At 37.0% G+C, this 19652-nt stretch overlaps 1 long non-coding RNA gene across 1 annotated transcript in view; it reads right to left on the bottom strand.

The window, feature by feature from the left end:
• Positions 1-4556: 4556 nt before the first annotated feature.
• LOC121431101 overlaps positions 4557-19652 on the bottom strand; it is a 37047-nt gene continuing 21951 nt past the window's right edge. Inside the window, exons 2-3 of the long non-coding RNA XR_005972102.1 lie at positions 17736-17831; positions 4557-4816 (exon numbers count right to left, since the gene is read on the bottom strand). This is a non-coding gene — a long non-coding RNA (uncharacterized LOC121431101). The remainder of the gene's footprint in view (positions 4817-17735; positions 17832-19652) is intronic.

Genomic DNA, 19652 nt, shown 5'->3' with positions numbered 1-19652 from the left:
CACCGACACTGACAAGACACTTCTCCAAAATCAAGTTTCATTATCATGATTATGATACCCTTTCAAATACTCTAAAGTGTATCCAGGTGGATGTGTCTTCTACGATTCAAGTGGCATCTGAATATTTTTTCTGAAAATGAACAAACCGTTGATGAATGATTGTGTCTGTTACCAGTGTGGAAACCCAGTGACTGAGCCTGGTTTGAGTACCAGTCCCTTTCAGACAAGGCCCCGTGCCTGCTACGACATTCACAAGGGAGGAAATCGTCATCACCCAGAAAGTAAGGTCATCTCGTCCAAAATACATGTTATATTTCAATTTTGAATGAGGCATTCTTTCCATCATAAAACAACCGCGTAGCCAGGATTTCATTTTGGAGGGGGCGGTAAATGCACGCAAAGCGTGCCAACACTTACAGAGCGCGCGAAGCGCGCTCCCTAGGGGGTGGGTGCAGGGAGGGGGAGTTTCCCCCTCCCGCGCGAAGCGCGAAGCTTTTAGTGTTTCATAAATTAAAATGAAAAGGAGCCGTTTCTCTTGTCTCTAGTACCTCCAATTCGGTTGACTATATTGCAATTTTGAACCTTGTTTTAAAAGTGATTGTGAATGCACAAAAGAGGTATACAATGGAGGAAATTAAAATGATAATAACTCAGCGCCAAGCGCGGAAGCTAAAGCGTTTTATCAATTTTTCTTGCCATAAAAATGGTCCCGAGAAAAGGGTTTTCTCAAAGATATATTGAAAACTTTCTTTGGAAAGATCAGATTTGATTACAAACAATTTAGCAACAGTGCATATTTTTAACTCCCAAAACAGAGAAGATTGGTAGAGGAAGATATTCATCCCCGCGCAGAGCAATGAAACTCTGAAATTTCAAAGGGCTGATGTTTCATCAAATGTAGATATCTCTTATACCCAATCGGCACTAATTCAATTGATTTTCTAAGATTATTGAACTTCATTACAAGGAAAATAGTGCGCAAAAAGTTGAAACTTCTGCGATGCATTGAAACTATCTATCTATATAAAAAAAAAGGGATGTCTATTTTTTCTGACTTATCCTGAAGCGCTTCATTTTGAATATAAAGAAACTTAATGGTCATTCAAAATTTCAAACTGAGGGCGCAAAACAGGACAGGAGATGAATGTATACAGGGAAATGACATGAAGTTTAATACAATTTTATAAAAAAAAATATTGTACTTTTTTATTTAATACGACACGAATTTCATACCTTCCTCTTTTTAAATTAGGAACCTGTTTGCCCAAAAATTATGGTTGTTTAGTAATGAGCTAAAAAAGGGAGAAGTTGACTTTATGGAGGTGACGGCAGAAACTGATATAAAGATTTTACCCGCCCGGAGCCGACCAGATCAGAAGTTGCGCGATCAATTGAAAAAAAAGATAACTTCATATATTTACTTCGGCCTAACCTTACTCAAATTCATGCCCTAATATCTTAACTTTAACTGGCAAGAAGCACATAGCTGAGGTGGAAAAACAGGGTTAGAGAAAGGTGGGGGAAACAATGGAGAACTTCAATATTGTCATTTAACCGCGCGCAGCGCGGAAGCAAAATTCATATATAGATTTGGAGCAAGAAGAGTGAAAGAGTTTCTCTTTTGAGAAAAAATGAATAAAAAGGAAAAAACACAAAGCTACCTTCCTTTCTTCCCTTTCCTCCCTTCCCTTTTCCTTTTCTCCTCTCTTCTTTTTTCCCTTCTTTTTTTTTCTTCTTGGGGACGTTTTGGGGGGGGCGACCGCCCCCACCGCCCCCCCTGGCTACGCGCCTGTCATAAAAGACCCAAAAAATAGCAGGGGAACATTTGATATTGTATCCCCCTACTATTTTGGGTAGGGGGGCACGTCCCTCCCACCCCCCCCCCCCCCCGTCTCCCCTGGGATTTCCGCCCATGGACATTCATATCAGAAACTGAGAGTGGTAACAAGAGACTAATCGCCCAAGCCCATCGCCCAGGTGAAAGAGAGTGTGTTCACTTGGTCAGATACTATTGCCAGCTAATCTCATCTCATTCCCTTCATGGCATAGAAAACTAACCTAGAAAATCACAAGGTCTTTGGAAAAGGCTAGGCTAGAGGACTGGCTTTCCACTGCGCTCAAAATAGATGGTGACCTTAGCGATTCCACCTGGGTAACATCAGCTATATGCCTGAGGTAGTATGCTACTAGTTTTCGAACAGTAACCCTTCTAGGATGGACAAAACCATGACATTGCTCTAAAAATAACAGTCAAACCTGTGTATAAAGGCCTTTCAAGGGAAAGAGAAAATGTGGCCACTGTAGACAGGTGTCCTTTTTTTTACTCCTTTATAGACATGATGTTCTTTGGCAAATATTTCCTTTCAAACGGGAGACAATTTTGGTGGCCACTAAACACAGGTTTATATTTGCTTGTAATTTGCCTCTGCATTTTGTTTTTTATTCCAGGTTTCCAGTACATGTATAGACAGATTTGACTGTATCTGGATGTATTACTAAGTTTAAAACCAGACTTCTAGCTGAAACCTAACCCTATAAAAGCCTATTATGTTTTTTTTTCAGAAACAAAGACAGGACCACTTCGGAGGACCTGTAGAGCATTTCATGGAACAATTTATCAGTGAATATTTTTACAAGCCACTGAAATCCTAGCATATAATTGGCTCAGAGCAAAGTTGTAGTCAGAAATTTAAAGATCACTGACAAGAAGCTTCATGAAAATGTCATATCACTGCACTCATTGTGTAAACTATAACAGGTGTGTTCAATGTTGATTTTCAAATTTCAACAGCACCTTTTGTTTTTTCCTAGATTCAAAACTAGAGTCTCTGCAATGAGACTGTTTAAATTTCAATTATGATTGAAAACTCAATTACTAAACGCAGAACACAAACACCATCAGCGGTGCACTGTTCAGTGTGGAAAATATATTTTCGATCGTGTTTAAATTTCCTGCTTTCGTTAGCGCAGCTTTAGTGCGCAGTTTGACCCATTTCAATTCTGGCATCTGCTTGTGGAGGCTTCCACTGCAAGAGCAAAGACATTTCAAAACTCAATCGTGTTCAATGTTGCATTCGCGATGCTGAAGGTCGTAAAATCTGAGCTGATCGCGTATACAAACGCACCTTTGTTTTCCCTAGATTCAAAACTAGAGTCTCTACAATGAGACTACTGGCCACTGACTGGAAGTGAAATGCTCGCATCAAGGGGGATGCACTTTTCCTTGCACTCATATGGAAGCCCTTGCGCACTGTACCTGTAACTAATTCAGAAGGACTCAAAATTAAACTAAACCAATTTAATCATAACAGTCGGTTGTATCATTGGAGAGATATGCTAATTTATTTATTATGAGGCTTGTCTGCAATTTGCTAAATATGTCTGGCATTTCGGATGAATGCGGGGATCACAGCTCCTCATGTCAAAATGAGGTATGGGATCCCATGAATGGGAAAGATATATGTATACCAGAGTAGGGATAGTTTTTATTTTTTAGGGCTATCTATTTGTTTTTTTTTCCACATCGGGAGATAGCAGAATTTTGGGGGCTATTTCTATACGGGTAGCAAGTAGTTAGGCAATCAAATCAAATATCATTTTTCTACTATAGTTCCAATATAGTGATTTTTAATCATCTTGAATATTTTTTGTAACAGATCTTGGGGCAATTCTAGAATTGTATCTTGGTGGTATTTTCATGATTGATTGAAAAAAAAATTCAATAAAAAAAATAGTCGCCCCAGGGCCACAAAGCATGCATTTGGGGGGCTATTTGGGCTGTCCTGAAGGCAAAAGGGTTATACAACCTTTAAACCAAAAATTACACAAAATAGTAAATGGGCCAAACAGCAATAGACCAAATGGTTTATACAGATAAACTGGTTGGATTGAACTAGGATCATACCACCTGGGATAAGATCAAGACACTATTCAAATTCAAATGAAAATTTGGGTGAACACAATGGTTATCATTATCAATAGTGAATACGGATATGCTTCCTTAAACACGCCCTGATGTATGGATAGCATATTCTGGGGGGTGTTTCACAAAGATTTAAGTATGACTTAAGTCGCACTTAAATGCCGATGCGTACATGATATGCAACGCGTGATCTTATTGATAGATACGCATTAGTGCGCGTTCTCATGACACGATCTGACCAATGAGGTCAAGCCTTTCATACCGTACGCAACTCGGTATTTAAGTGCGACTCTAAGTCATACTTAAATCTTTGTGAAACACCCCCCTGGAGCAGTTTTGTGAGCTTTGGCACCTGTAATGATAATATAAAGCCCAACATTTATTTACATGTATATATCTGGAGAGCAAGGACCCAAAGAATATTTTCTAAGTAATTATCTCATTTAAAAAACATAATAATGTAAATTGTAAACAGTCTAAATCGCAAATTCTGCTATTTGCAATATAATAGATGCATCAGAAATATACATACTGTACTTGTATATAGCACGGTCCTGTATATCATTTCTTCTTTATTAGAATTTCCACTGTATTTCTTTTCTTGTATTTCTTGTGAGCTTTGGCACCTGTAATGATAATATAAGGCCCAACATTTATGTATATATCTGGAGAGCAAGGACCCAAAGAATATTTTCTAAGTAATTATCTCATTTTAAAAACATAATAATGTAAATTGCAAACAGTCTAAATCACAAATTCTGCCATTTGCAATATAATAGACGCATCAGAAATATACATACTGTACTTGTATATAGCACGGTCCTGTATATTACTTCTTCTTTATTAGAATTTCCACTGTATTTGCTTTCTTGTATGTCTTGTGAGCTTTGGCACCTGTAAATATAAGGCCCAACATTTATGTATATCTGGAGAGCAAGGACCCAAAGAAAATTTTCTAAGTAATTATCTCATTTAAAAAACATTATAATGTAAACTGCAAACAGTCTAAATCACAAATTCTGCCATTTGCAATATAATAGATGCATCAGAAATATACATACTGTACTTGTATATAGCACGGTCCTGTATATTATTTCTTCTATATTAGAATTTACACTGTATAAATTTGCTTTCTGGTATAAAACTATTAGTACAATTATTCATTTGGTTCAGTAGAGTATCCTGGCTTAATAATACAACAGTTTGTGCATGAAGAAGTTGTGTTGATACACCAATTTCGCGCCTGTTTTGATTCAAATTTGAATACGAAGGGTTAGGGCCTCCGCTTGTTAAACAAACGCTGGGGACCATGATCAATCAAGTTACATGTACATTGCGAGTCATGAACTAGTGCAAACATCCTTCTCTTTCTGATCAAATATCACACAACAAATAATTGCCTGGACGCTATGAAAACCATCCATCATGCCAGGTCTATTTGGAGAAGGCTAACCGTTTCTCTCTGGGATGCATTCTGGCGCAACATTGATGTACCTACCGAACAGCACATGAAATACACGAGGGAGACTGGTGATTTCACCCTCACGGCAGCCAAAATTGCCCTTGAAATGTGCAAAATTGCATGGTTCATGGCGACGGGCGATTTCACCAACATGGCAGCCAAAATCGCCCCTAAAATTTGAAAAAATCTGCATGGTTTTGGGCGACAATATTCAAGAGGCTCCTTGAGATCTGCCACAAATGGTCTTCAAGAAGATACATTTATGCTGTTACATTATACCAATAATCGTGTGTAGAGCAAAAAAGGTAACCCTTGAAATTAAAGAAATGGCCCCAAAACTTAGCATTTTTCCCAATGTAAACGAAAAAATAGCCCCTACTGTACAACATAACTTTACATCCTACCCAATCAGCTAATATTTTCTCTTTAAAAGAAGTTCCTACATGTATGAATGGCACCAAATATTATGTATTTATGTTCTTTGAAGGTGCTGATGCTACAGTCTCATCAACTAAACCAAATCCAAACCGACGGATGGTACGCAACTGAAGACAGCGTAATCCTTTTGATCAGTTTTGAGTCAGCTTTGTCAGTGTGGCTGTATCATTGCATTTCATTACCAAGCTCATTCATACGGTATGTAAAGCCTTACAGTCCAAGGCGTGAGAAACCTAATTGTGGATCTTTTTGTGAAGAAATGTTTGGTTGGTTCATTATCCACCTTAAATATAGCGAGACAAGATGCAAACATTTTGTCACCTCTTATTATACATCTCGCCCACTCACCAGACAAGGTAGACAAAGCTATTGAATCAGAGTTTCTCATGCCGCCCGCCCCGCTCTAGCCAGGCCCATGTTTGTGGCGGGCCCACCTTTGAACCCAACCGTTACAAAGTCCTTGATCATTCTCAATTAGAAACAGAGCAATTTATCTAAACGATAACAGTTAAGAGCCAAAGGTAATTTAGTTCAGACTGAATATGGTTTCAAGTATTATAAAAAAGGATAGTACGTTAAAATGATATACCACTTGTGTTTGCACAATCGATTGAAAAAAATAGAAGGCTCAAAATATTATGTTCAAATGGTAATAGTATAACAATGAAATTTCAAGTATATTTCATCACTTAAAATTGAATAAATATGAAGTTGAATTATTGAATTGAATTCATACTGAATTATTGTTTTGTTGAATGTTTAAGCCATTGAATTTAATTTTTTTTTTTATAAATCGATTCGGTAAATTTATTATTGTTTAAGTGTTGAATTTTTGTTTTAATGACCCAAACATGGAATAATGTGTGTGCAGCACTTTGTAACTAAAAGGGAAAATATTGGATTAGATTGGAAGTTCAATTTATAATTGATCATATTATAAATAAGAACATACCTACATCAGATGTAAAGTAGACTGAAGAATGAAAATATTTAATGACTAGCAAGACACAATCACAATGCAGGAGCTACATGTACATGTATGAAGATATCTGACAAATACTAAAAGAAAAGCAAAATCAATCCAGCATTCAAGCATGAGTTTTGTAAGATGTAAAAGTAGATTAAAATGAAAATATTTCATCACTGGCGAGGCAAAATGCAATAGCTAGGAAGATATCTGACAAATACTGAAAGAAAAACAAAATTAATCCAGCATGCGAACATGAGTTTTGGATGACTTTCAATGTCGGATTGTTTTCCAAAAAACATGGAACAAGGAAGGCCATGATAAATTCGCATTTGTAGCACAGTCTGACACTTCAAATTGAAATGCTTTTGCTTTGCTATGTCTGGTCCACGACCCACGTAAAGATACAAGAGATCGGTCAATGTAAAACTGTAATAACTTCATGAACAGGTGGGCAACCTGCAAAATAACAAGTGGGCTATTTCGGGTTTTAAAAAAATACCATTTGAAATTTTCAACAAGAGACTTTTAGAGCCCTTGTGGGTTATCCAAACAGAGTTAAATAAAAGTGCAGTGACTTTCATGATTACCTACATGTATGTATTGCTCTTTTTAATAATTTTTCTCTTTCTTAAGATTACCTATATGGTTTGGGTTTCATGAGAAAATTATTAAAGATTAAAGTTAATGGTAAGCTTGAGATTGGGTTTAAGGTTGCATTTTAGGTTTGATTTGAAGGTAAATACAAGGAAGGTTTTTATATGCACGAGCAAGTCGAGCAGGGACCCACTTCATACTGTGTGATTATGGTAACAATGGCATTATGGCAACGGTAGCCAATCAAAATCAAGGTCTTGTAGAACAATTGTAAATCTTCATGGAATGGCCTCTGGAACTACATTTTACAAACTATTTCTTAATCTTGAAGGACTATTGAATCTAAGAAGATCCTAGTGTATATTTGGTACTTACATGTAATGTACATGTAGCCATATTGATAGTATTAAAATTATCATAAAATTTAATAAGGGGTTAATAAAGAATGAGTATGAATGTGGGACTACTGAATAATTCATCTGGAAAATAATTGTAAAAAATGTATGGGAAAATCACTGCCCTATTTTATGGCAATGCAAATCTAATTTCAAAATACAACTTCTTTTCTTTTGCAAATTGAAACAAACTTGTTTTTGTGTGTATGTGTGCAAATCTAATTTGGTGATTGTTAGGATGAACATGAGTATTTATACACAGACATGATCTGTTTGAACTGAGTGGGAGAAAATAATTGGTAAAATGTGGTCAACAACATTGTCACCACAACATGTTCGTATCATTTACCTCAAGAATAAACAAATAAAAATGCATGTATGCCTGGATAACATGTCAAAATCATGTGATGGTCTGAATTTTGCCAAGGGCCCCCCCCCCCCCCCCCCCCGGTAACGTAGCGCTTTTAAATCATTTGTGGGGGGTGATTTTTAGGTTCTATGATATTTGCTCCGCTCTAGACTACACACTAATCATATGACCAACTTCAACCCTGGGTTAATCCAGAGTCATGTCATAATTTTTTCGTTCCGGAATCCGCTGGTCGCAATCCAGTATCCCGATAAAGGAATTCACAAACAAGGAAGTCACAGATTATACAATTTCATTTTTAAACAAACATTCATTTAAAGAAAAAAAAATTGAAAAGTATTATTAGAAGATGGGAAAAAACTTGCCACTGTTTACATGGTTACTGTACATTTCATATAAAACTATATCCATATTCCATAAATTTTATGACAGCATTTTAATAATTACCTCCAACATGGCCAAAGTTCATTGACCTTTAAATAAAATGACCCTAGACTTTAATCATGTGACCTGAAACTTGCACGAGATGTTCAGTGATACTTGATTACTCTTATGTCACTCCAGGTTTTATGAACTAGATCCATATGCTTTCAGTGTTATGATGGTTATTCAACAAATACCCCCAACATGGCCAGCCAAAGTCCACTGACCTTGACCTTGGTCATGAGACCTGGGGAGCGTTTCATCAATATTTTCGTCCGACAAGTTGTCAGATTTGACAACTTTCCTGGATTCTGATTGGTTGAGAAGCACTGTTACTATAGTAACTGTCGGATAAAACAGGACTTGTCGGATAAAACGTCTGACAGGTCCTTTCATGAAACGCTCCCCTGAAACTCGCACAGGATGTTTAGTAATACTTGATTACTCTTATGTCCAAGTATACATGTATGAACTAGACTAATACACTTTTAGAGTAATGATGGTAATTCAGTCCCAACTTGGTCAAAGTTCATTGACCTCAGGCTCAAATGACCTTTGACCTTGGTCATGAGACCTGAAATTCGCACAGGATGTTCAGTGATACTTGATTACTCATGTCCAAGTTTTATGAATCAGATCCATAAACTTTCAAAGTTACTAATATGATGGTAATTCAAACATATTCCCAACTTGGCAAAAGTTCATTAACTTTAAATGACCCTTGATGTTAGTCATGTGATGTGACCTGAAACTCGTACAGGATGTTCAGTAGTACTCTTATGTCCAAGTATATGAATTAGATCCATAAACATTCAAAGTTATGATGGTAATTCAACAAATACCCCAACTTGGCCAAAGTTCATTGACCCTAAATGGCCTTTGACCTTGGTCATGTGACTGCAAACTCAGATAGGATGTTCAGTAATATTTGATTACCCTTACGGCCAAGTTTCATGAACTAGGACCACATACTTTCAAAATTGTGATGACATTTAAAAAACTTAACCTTCGGTTATAATTTGATGTTGATGCTGCTGCCGTAGGAAAAGCAACAAAATTTGCTGAAATTTTCTTAATATAAATCTGTAGCTTTCTGATTTATCTAATCATTAGAGTATATGCTCAAAAGAGAATAGCCATTAATACAATGGAGTACATGTACATACAGTGTACATGGAGCATTCATCAATGTAGCAAGCAGAGAGGAGCTTTCAAATGCTGCGAGTGATGTGTTTCAGGAGTAATTAGGATTCATTAAAATAAGCCTAACCTGTCCTTCACTTGCATTCCGTCTCCTTTCATTCCACCGACAGATATAATGTACCACTTTCCACATATTGCAATTAGCCATTATTGGTATTACCAATGCATGTAAAATTAACAACAAACAATATTCTGACATTGTATACTGTACAGTAGCACATCAATATAGCATGGATCATGTTATCATAAATTGGTCTTATTTTTAGCAAGAGCACATCGATGAATTTGTGTTAATTCAATGTCTTTTGTTTTGTTGATTTTTCTCTCTGTTGGCCATTGTTTTTTATTGTATGGTAATATTAGTGGTAGATGTATCTTATCATGCGATGGGTCCATGATTTTACAAGTCCAGCTTCTTAGTGGACCTCTCCACTTCCAGAAAAACATTAATAATCTATCAAAATAGTTTTTGGATTGCGATGAGTGTACTGTTAATTTTGGTTTCAAGTTTATAATTCATAATTGAAAATTTATATTGCATGCACTGTTTTACATAAATTGTTGAATTTATTGATACTGTATTCTAATTGGCAATAAGAAAAAATAAAAACTGAATAAAATATATCAAGATCATACACATATACATACATGTACAAGCAAGTATAATTATGTTGACCATTCTAAATGTACTTGGATTGAGATACTGTATTTTCAATCTCTATCAAACGGAGATTGGTTTTGATTACCAGTAAATCACTTTTAAAGATTTATATGTATTTAATGAATTAATTTTTTATCATGTTATTTATACAGTAGTACTACACGTGTATTATCAGATTACGCTGTTTGTTCGGTTCATTTTCAGGGACAACATGCGCTTTATTCCTATTAGACTTCTTTCATACATGTAAAGTGAGGGATTGAAAGTGCTGATTTTCATCCTTAAAGGGAAATGAAACCTTTGGAACAAGTAGGCTTGTGTCGAAACAGAAAAATTAATGAATAAGAACAAAGAAAGTTTGAGAAAAATCAGACAAATAATGAGAAAGTTATGAGCATTTGAATATTGCAATCACTAATGCTATGGAGATCCTCACATTGGCAATGCGACAAGGATGTGTGATGTCACTGATGAACAACTTTCCCTTTGGTGGACTATAAAATACCCTCAAAATGTCTGTTTTTGCTTTTTCTTATGATGATACAAACTCTTTATCCATGATGTATTCTTAAAAAATATGCACTACATGCCATCATGTAGACAGAACACATGATTTTTGGATAGATGTGATAAAAGAGGCAATTCTAGTGAAATATATAATAAAGTAATGGGGAGAGTTGTTCACAAGTGACATCACACATCTTTGTCGCATTGCCAATTTGCTATCTCCATAGCATTAGTGATCGCAATATTCAAATGCTCATAACTTTCTCATAAGTTGTCCGATTTTTCTCAAACTTTTGTTGATCTGTTTCTTTGATTTTTCTGTTTTCACACAAGCTATCTTGTTCCAATGGTTTCATTCTCCTTTAAAGAATACATCATGGATAAAAAGTTTGCATCACCATAAGAAAGAGCAAAAAGAGACATTTGGGGGGTAATCTATAGTCCATCAAAGGGAAAGTTGTTCACATGTGACATCACACATCCTTGTCGCATTGCTCATGGGAGATCCCCATAGCATTAGTGATTGCAATGTTCATATGCTCATAACTTTCTCATTATTTGTCTGATTTTTCTCAAACTTTCTTTATTCTTATTCTTTGATTTTTCTGTTTCTACACAAGCCTATTTGTTCCAAAGGTTTCATTCCCCTTTAAAAATCTGTATTACATGCCCTCCTATAGAACGAACACATGATCTACTGATAGATTTGATAAAAGAGGCAATTTGAGTGAAACATATACTAAAGTAATGGGGAGAGTTATTCACAAGTGACATCACACATCTTGATTGCAATATTCAATATTCAATATTCAAATGCTCATAACTTTCTTGTTATTTGTCCAAATTTTCTCAAAATTTTGTTGATCTGTTTCTTTGATTTTCTGTTTTCACACAAGCTACTGTGTTCCAAAGGCTATTTCATTCTCCTTTAATTAATTTCTATATTCCACATAGTATACTGTTAATGTTAACTTGTAGGCTACATTTTGTACATACACTATAATATCAATGTACATGTATCTGTGAAGCGCTTTTTTAGATACGTCGTTCCGATGTATTAAAGCGCTATTAAAAAGGCGGATTATTATAATCAAGGTACCAAAAATAATGTTAAAATACTGTATGGGGGTAAACTCGATATCCATTCTCATTCTCTCTCTCGCATTCTTTAACATACATGTAGAAGATCAAAGATCATAAAAGGATTATTTCTTGGTTTGCCTTCGCATTAAAAAAAGCCTTTTGATCATGACATGAATTCCAAATCCAATACTACATGTATGTGGCTAATCTTGAGATTTATAGCATTGGAAAAGTGCAAATAACCTGAAGCATTCATTATCAGCCTTTCAAATGTTGAAGAAAAACTCAAAGAGGTGCATGAGACTGCTTTAATATAAAGGGATTATTTCGACCTAGAGAGCTCTGTCAAATCATTTTTTTTTTCTTGAACTGGAATCACACACAGGTACTTGAGGTGCAGTATATAAAAATGCATACATGTACATGTGGTTTCTACACAAGTGTGAACATTCAGAAAATATGTGCAGTACCAAAGCCTGGGAGAAGAAACTCCTGACAGCAAAATTATATACTCTCGACCCCCCCCCCACCCCCTGCATTTCTAACATTTTGACAAAAGGAGTAACAAATTAATATTCAAGGGGTGAACAGATGATAGAAGAAAATGATGATGATGATGATGGTGGTGGTGACAATGATAACAATGATCAGTTCTGAAAAGCGTATACATGTACTATAAAGTATAACATCTCCATTTGTAAAGTATGCAGTGTGTACTTTCATATTATTAGGACTGAATACAATGTATCTGAGAAAAAGTAAAGATTTTTACAAGTCAGAGTCCATGAAAATTAACAAATTTCATGCAAATATCATGTCCAAACTGTGAGAGTTACAAAATTGTGCATACAATTTGAAGTGTGCAATTAACAAGAGTTCCTCTGACTACTGTACATGCACATGTCTGACATTTTACAATTTTAGAATCCCCACCCACTCGGAGTCTACAGGTATAAAAGACAAATAACCTGTACTAATCAATAGGTAGTGTGGTTGTGTTTGTTTAGAAATTCAATTTGCAACCCTCTTATCTTGGAAACCTCCATCCAGCTTTCCTCCTCATCTAATGTCAAACATTTGTTGGCATGTAATAGATCACAATCATCATTCCTTTCAGACACTCAAGATACCGTCCAACCCACACCAGTTCGAATTTCACATACATGTACATTATGTACCATCTTACATTTGAGTCGGGTGATTAGATTGGATATATTTTTTTCTGTTATTAAAGGCCTTTGCACGTTGCCAGTCAACCTCCTGTATACAAAACTCTGCCCTTAACGGTTGAGAGCACTTTCTTTATAAAATCAACAACAGTTTATTTTTATTTTGCTCATGTACATTTTATGTAAATTGTAGTCATGCTGTTAACTTGAGGTACATGTAATTCCTATCAAAGTGCAGTTATTATTGTTGTCGTAATATTAAGCATCACTAATACGTCTGATAGCGGGATAAAAACTGCAGTATCAGATGTACTAAAAAGATATATTTTGCTCTTATTACCCCCCCAAAAAAATAAATAAATAAATGAAATTATATACACCATGTACACGTACATGTAGGGCCCACAACCTATGACCTATGTTATACTGGAATTCATATTAAAGTAGACTCGGGCTGGTTTCTAATCCGATGTAAACACACAAACCTACCCGAGATCCCTACTGAGCAAACCTACATGTACATGTATGTATCTCGGAACACATCACGAAGTGGTCTTGGAGACTGCTTTGGATGCAGTGTAAACGCAAACCTGCCCGAGACACGTATAACCATTATCCAAACAACATACATAGCGTGTGGCCAAACCTATCTCGGACAGCTTTGGTATTGAAGTTGGTGTAAACGCACAGATAGCTGTCGGGGGCGCCCCGACACTCGTTACAATTCCGGTGCAATAGGGGCTCAAAAATATCCATTTAGGTCAACTTTTTGGAAACCCGTCCCATGGCACCCAGAGACTGGTCTCGGGTCGGAAATCCGGTGAAACAGTGGTCTACATATATGTATGAACATGTGCGAATAAATAAACCTACAAACTTGTAGCACTGAACTTGATCACTCCTTTCAATTGAGCCGGTGTGCAGTATCACTTCATAGAGAATGTAAGTAGACGTTTATGTAAAAATTGATGGAGACGAGAGGTCTAGTCTGGCTCTTTGCCATGGCTGTCTTCATCATTAATGATACTTGAGATCTTAAATTGGCAACACTCCTCCTGAACCATACTACTATTTTACAACCCAAGCTGCATGTACATAGACATGTACATGTATGCCAGCTAGTGCATAAAATACTCTGAAAATCTATTTCTTCCCGTAAAAAAGGGAAAAAATACATGTGGGCTCAGGGCAATTTCACAACGAAAATGCTCAATTAAGAGCCCTGGAAAACCTAGATTCTTTGCAATGTTTTAATGTAGCTTATCCAATGTTATATAACTCTCACCTACAATATCCAGACCACCACGCTCATCTCATCCAGTTATTTTTATTAGGGTTAATCTACTAATTCATCCATTTCATTCATTCATCACATGTCTGTTCAGGTGTATCATTACACCCTGCTGGAATCAACATCCATGAAATTAAAAAACGAGAGGTGATTCTGAGATTATCAGAGAATAGCCCTTTATTACCCAGGTATAATGGTTCCCATTTTAATACATAATGCATCCAACATTAAGTTTTGACTTTTGAGAGCTAAAAAATATCCAATCAATTTCTTCATGCTTTTGCAACTCTATAAAAATAATCAAAAACACACCCAAAAAAATTTTTTTCAATATCAAACATACATGTAAACATTTCACAATTTTTGTCAGATTTTCACATACATGTACATGTACAAACAAAAGATGTGAGACTGGAAAAATATTTATATTATACCACGTTAACCGGTGTGTCAGGAAGGGGAAATCATGAAGAGGGGTCAATTTGACCCCACCCCAATTAATTGATACATTTTATAGGGTTTATTCCATATTTTAATAGTGCGATGAAACACAAATGCACAATATACTGTACATACACTTTTTCTTAATAGCAATTTATCCTGAACTGCATCATCTGGGGCAATTGACAAATTAAGTCAATAGGTAATTTTGAACCTTGATTGAACTCCTTTATCCTGTAATAGAGTGGGGGTGTTGGTCTATAGTGGATTAATTGCATATTTAATCTGCAGTAATGAGTCATATCATATCATGCACCTGCTATAAAGCAAGTATTGTTTCCAAACCACTTACAAGTGACCATTCTCACCAACAAGCACTTGGGATATGACTCCTGCATACCATGAATAAATTAATGTACACGTAGTATGCAAAGGAATAATATTCAATTTTCTGTGAGTTTTGTTAGGGGGGTATTTTGGGAGATATAATTAAAGTGTTTTCAAACAGAATATGTACAACCAAGTCTTTATAAAAGTGTTATTATTTTACATTAATCAGCTATATAAAATGTAGGCCCCAATGTCATTAATATAGCCCATAGACATAATATACTTGACTCCATGTACTTGTGGAGCAGTTTGGTTTGGTAATTCTCTCTCTCGCCATTGAAACAGTGGGTCATGACTTCGAATCCAAGCTAGGGCATAATTTCATTCATTGAACCAAGGAGCTTGTGTTTGAAGCTCCTTGATTGGAGTGTGGTCAAACAGGCAAAGCACAGGCCGACATGCCTTTTCAAATGGCTTTCGGTATCTTCTAGGTCACATCATTGATGTATTTTACTATCTGGTGGTTCCTGAGTCTAGAAAATGCAAGCAGCAGTGCATGAACACCTTGCCATTTCCACTTGATTTGCGATATGAGGGGAGAGCGGGTTCCCTGAAGCATGGCTGACATCATCCCTGGAGAGCTGGGTCTTGTTTGGGAGAGGGGGCCCAAGTAAGGGCGAGGTGGACAAGGACACTGTTCTCACTACCTTCCTCAAACTAGTTTACTGGAAACTAGTAATGAGAACGGTCGAAGAGATCTTCCAAACTGGTTCAGAAAACCACCTTGCGATGTACATGTAGCTGTAAAGATCGCATTGCCTCGTTAAACTGGTTTTAGCGTATAAAGTGAGGACACAACCGTTCTTCGCAAATTTTGATCGTGCTACTCTACACACTGTGTCTAGAATGTTTACGCTGCGGTTTCAAATTTCACGCGAGACATGTCACCCCACTGAGAGCGTTCCAACAGCAACAAGATCCCTGTTATGAAGTGATTTAAAAAAAACAATTTCATGTGCTCAAAGGGGAACGCTAGCAAAGTGATCTTCCAAACTAGTTTCCTGAACCGGTTTCCAGTATTATAGAAAGCATAATGAGAACGGTGTCAAGATAAGATTGGGGTTGAAAGAGGGGGGGGGCAATGGAAAGGTAGGCTGATAGTCAAGGGAGGGGCTATCTACATGTAGTTTGGCCCCTGTGTGAGGGAAGCTCCATGTGCCTCTGCTAGGTCCCACGAGGCAGAGACTCGTGAAACTCCCCCATCCAGCACCAGTCTAGTCCAGTTTGGCCCCTTGTCAGGCTTGTGAGAGGGAAGCAACATGTACTTTCCAAAAAGCCCAAAATTCAGAAGGATCAAGAGTAAGACCGTCCATGGTAAGACTCACAAAAAGAGGGCGAAAAATACATTGTACCTGTATGAAGGCCAGAGAGAGAGTATATATGCTACATACTGCAGGAGATGCAGACTGTCAGATGTACATTTATAGGTGGGCCACTGAGATAGAGAATGACCAAAGAGACAGGGGTGGGCTGCCATGCTGGCAACATCCCCTGACATCATGTTCTCATTTGATTTGAGAGAGGGATCTTTTCTAGGAGACAGAGAAATGCCAGTGCAAATGTATGCAGGTCAGAGAATGAGGGGGCTGCTGGTGAAGCAAGAGATGAGTAGGGGACCATGATAGAGGATGACCAAGGAAGTGCTTGCCCAATCGAGGGTGCATTGCCTCAAGGGGGGATATTGGAGACTACAAGAATGAGGGTGGCTCAAGATTGAACGAGAACGAGAAGGCTGGAAAGAATGTTAATATGAAGCCATCAAGCTCAATTCTGTCATCTCTTTGGGAAGGCTCATCACATGAATGTAGCATTGTGGAATGCTGTGTGATCAGTCACTCTAAATCTCCCTGCTGAGTACTGCCAAGTATGCTTTGCACATTTTAATCAACTTGTAGCCAATGTTGATTGGGGGAGCAAAACAAGTAGTCTGGAAGTCACCTTCCAGTACACAAAAGGTGTTGCCTGAACCTGAGGCCGATTCCTGGATATTGGCATCAATGTTGATATCAGGTCCTTTCCAGCATGAAGGGTGATTTACATTGAATGGTTGTATTGTCACTCCATGCTATGTCTGTCAATTATGGATGGAGATGAAACAATGACACATGGGGGTTTGTGACTGTACATGTACAATGTGGGTGCCCATTAAAAGGGGGAATGAAAAAAAAGGCAGATGCATCCAAAGTTGGAAAAGGGTGCAAAGTCACACTTGCCCAGGTGCTGTTCTTCAACTGCAGACAGACATGCCACCAAATGGACGGGCGGCATGATTACAAAGATGAAAATACACCAATAAGTGGGTTCTAAATGCTGATGTGCAAAATCACCTCCCATTTTGTGCTGGAATATTCAAAACAGACATTAAATTTCTGCTTTATTTGAAATGGGTTTCATCTTCCCAGCTGCATGTACTTACCCTCAATCAATGATCCAACAAAAGAGAAAGCTTCAAAGTAAAGACAATAGACCTTGCAGGAACAGGAGGGTCAAGCTTGCACTGATTGTTTCTTTTCTGTGAAAATTTAAAATGAAATTTGAAAAAATAAATAAGATATTATACACTGAAGATTTAGAATCTCTCTATACACACAACATACATGTAAAAACAGATGTGATCCCACATTACTGCATAAAATTTATCCAATTAAAGACTTATTTCTCTTGAGACAACATGTGCAGGGTTTGGGTTATCAAAGGGCTACATTGGCAAAACCGATGGGTTTGGAAAACTTTGGGTCCAGGTTGTACATGTAGGGTTAACTTTTAATAGGGTAATACATGTACATGTATGTACATGTAGTCAGTCACTCTGGCGAATCCAACTCAAGACCAACCAAAACTGTGTGTGACATACATGTACATGTACCAATGGCAGAATGTTGGTCAGTTTTTAGGAAGTTTCTTTGGGGTGACTGTAGCATCAGGGCAAGGGTTCTGCATATGGTGGGTGTTTCATAAAGCTAATCATATATGTTCATAAATTGTAGTTGAGAGTGACTTTAAGAATGACTGGTGATCCTTTTCTGTTAAATGGTACATGTATACACCAATTGTTATTTGGCGATGGTTAGCGCTTAATTAAGAAAGTTTCACCCGTCATTCTTAAAGGGGAATGAAACCTTTGGAACAAATAGGCTTGTGTAGAAACAGAAAAATCAAAGAATAAGAATAAAGAAAGTTTGAGAAAAATCGGACAAATAATGAGAAAGTTATGAGCATTTGAATATTGCAATCACTAATGCTATGGAGATCCTCCCATTGGCAATGCGACAAGGATGTGTGATGTCACTGATGAACAACTTTCCCTTTGGTGGACTATAAAATACCCTCAAAATGTCTCTTTTTGCTTTTTCTTATGATGATACAAACTCTTTATCCATTATGTATTCTTAAAAAATATGTATTACATGCCCTCATGTAGAAAGAACACATGATCTATGGATAGATGTGATAAAAGAGGCAATTCAAGTGAAATATATACTAAAGTAATGGGGAGAGTTGTTCATCAGTGACATCACACATCTTTGTCGCATTGCCAATTTGCTATCTCCATAGCAATAGTGATCGCAATATTCAAATGCTCATAACTTTCTCATTATTTGTCCGATTTTTCTCAAACTTTTGTTGATCTGTTTCTTTGATTTTTCTGTTTTCACACAAGCTATCTTGTTCCAATGGCTTCATTCTCCTTTAAAGTTGCTCTTAACTTCCATGTACATCCCCTGGTCAGGTTTGAGAATACAGAACGATTGAGGTTTGGCTTCCAGTACAGTACATGATGTATGTGTACATGTCAGAGAATCGGTTGTCCAAGTGCAAATATCATGGGATCGGACACTACCAAGATAGTGTATAAAGCTCTCGGCATCCTTGTACCAGTTGTAGAGTATGGTATTAGTTTTAATTTCAGGTCAATGGGCAATTATAAAACTGCTTCCCTATAAGAACATCCTTTAGGGGAAATGGTTGACCTTTGCATTGTCACTGTGGCATGGAGTTCTTCCACCAGTATTGAGTTGTTAGCTCATTTGATGCTGTTTAAGTATTCATGCCCTAATGGAGTGTGTGAAATCATGAAAATATTTATCACTTTTACAGCAGGCTACAAAAGGAATATTTTTTCCCCACATGACACGAAAGGATCTCCAATGACAAAATATTCTCTCATCTTCTGGAAAGAACTTTAAACATGTCTATTCCCCCCCCCCCCCACCTTGCATGTTTACAAACTCACTCATCCACTGCACAATTGAATAGGCCTACATTTACATTTATTACCGTGTTTACACATTAACTCGGCTCGGGGGTTGAACACGAGAGCCTTGCTCAACAT

This window comes from Lytechinus variegatus, chromosome 17 (genome assembly GCF_018143015.1).
Source record: "Lytechinus variegatus isolate NC3 chromosome 17, Lvar_3.0, whole genome shotgun sequence".
NCBI lineage: Eukaryota > Metazoa > Echinodermata > Echinoidea > Temnopleuroida > Toxopneustidae > Lytechinus > Lytechinus variegatus.
This window is presented reverse-complemented; position numbering and strand designations above follow the sequence as displayed.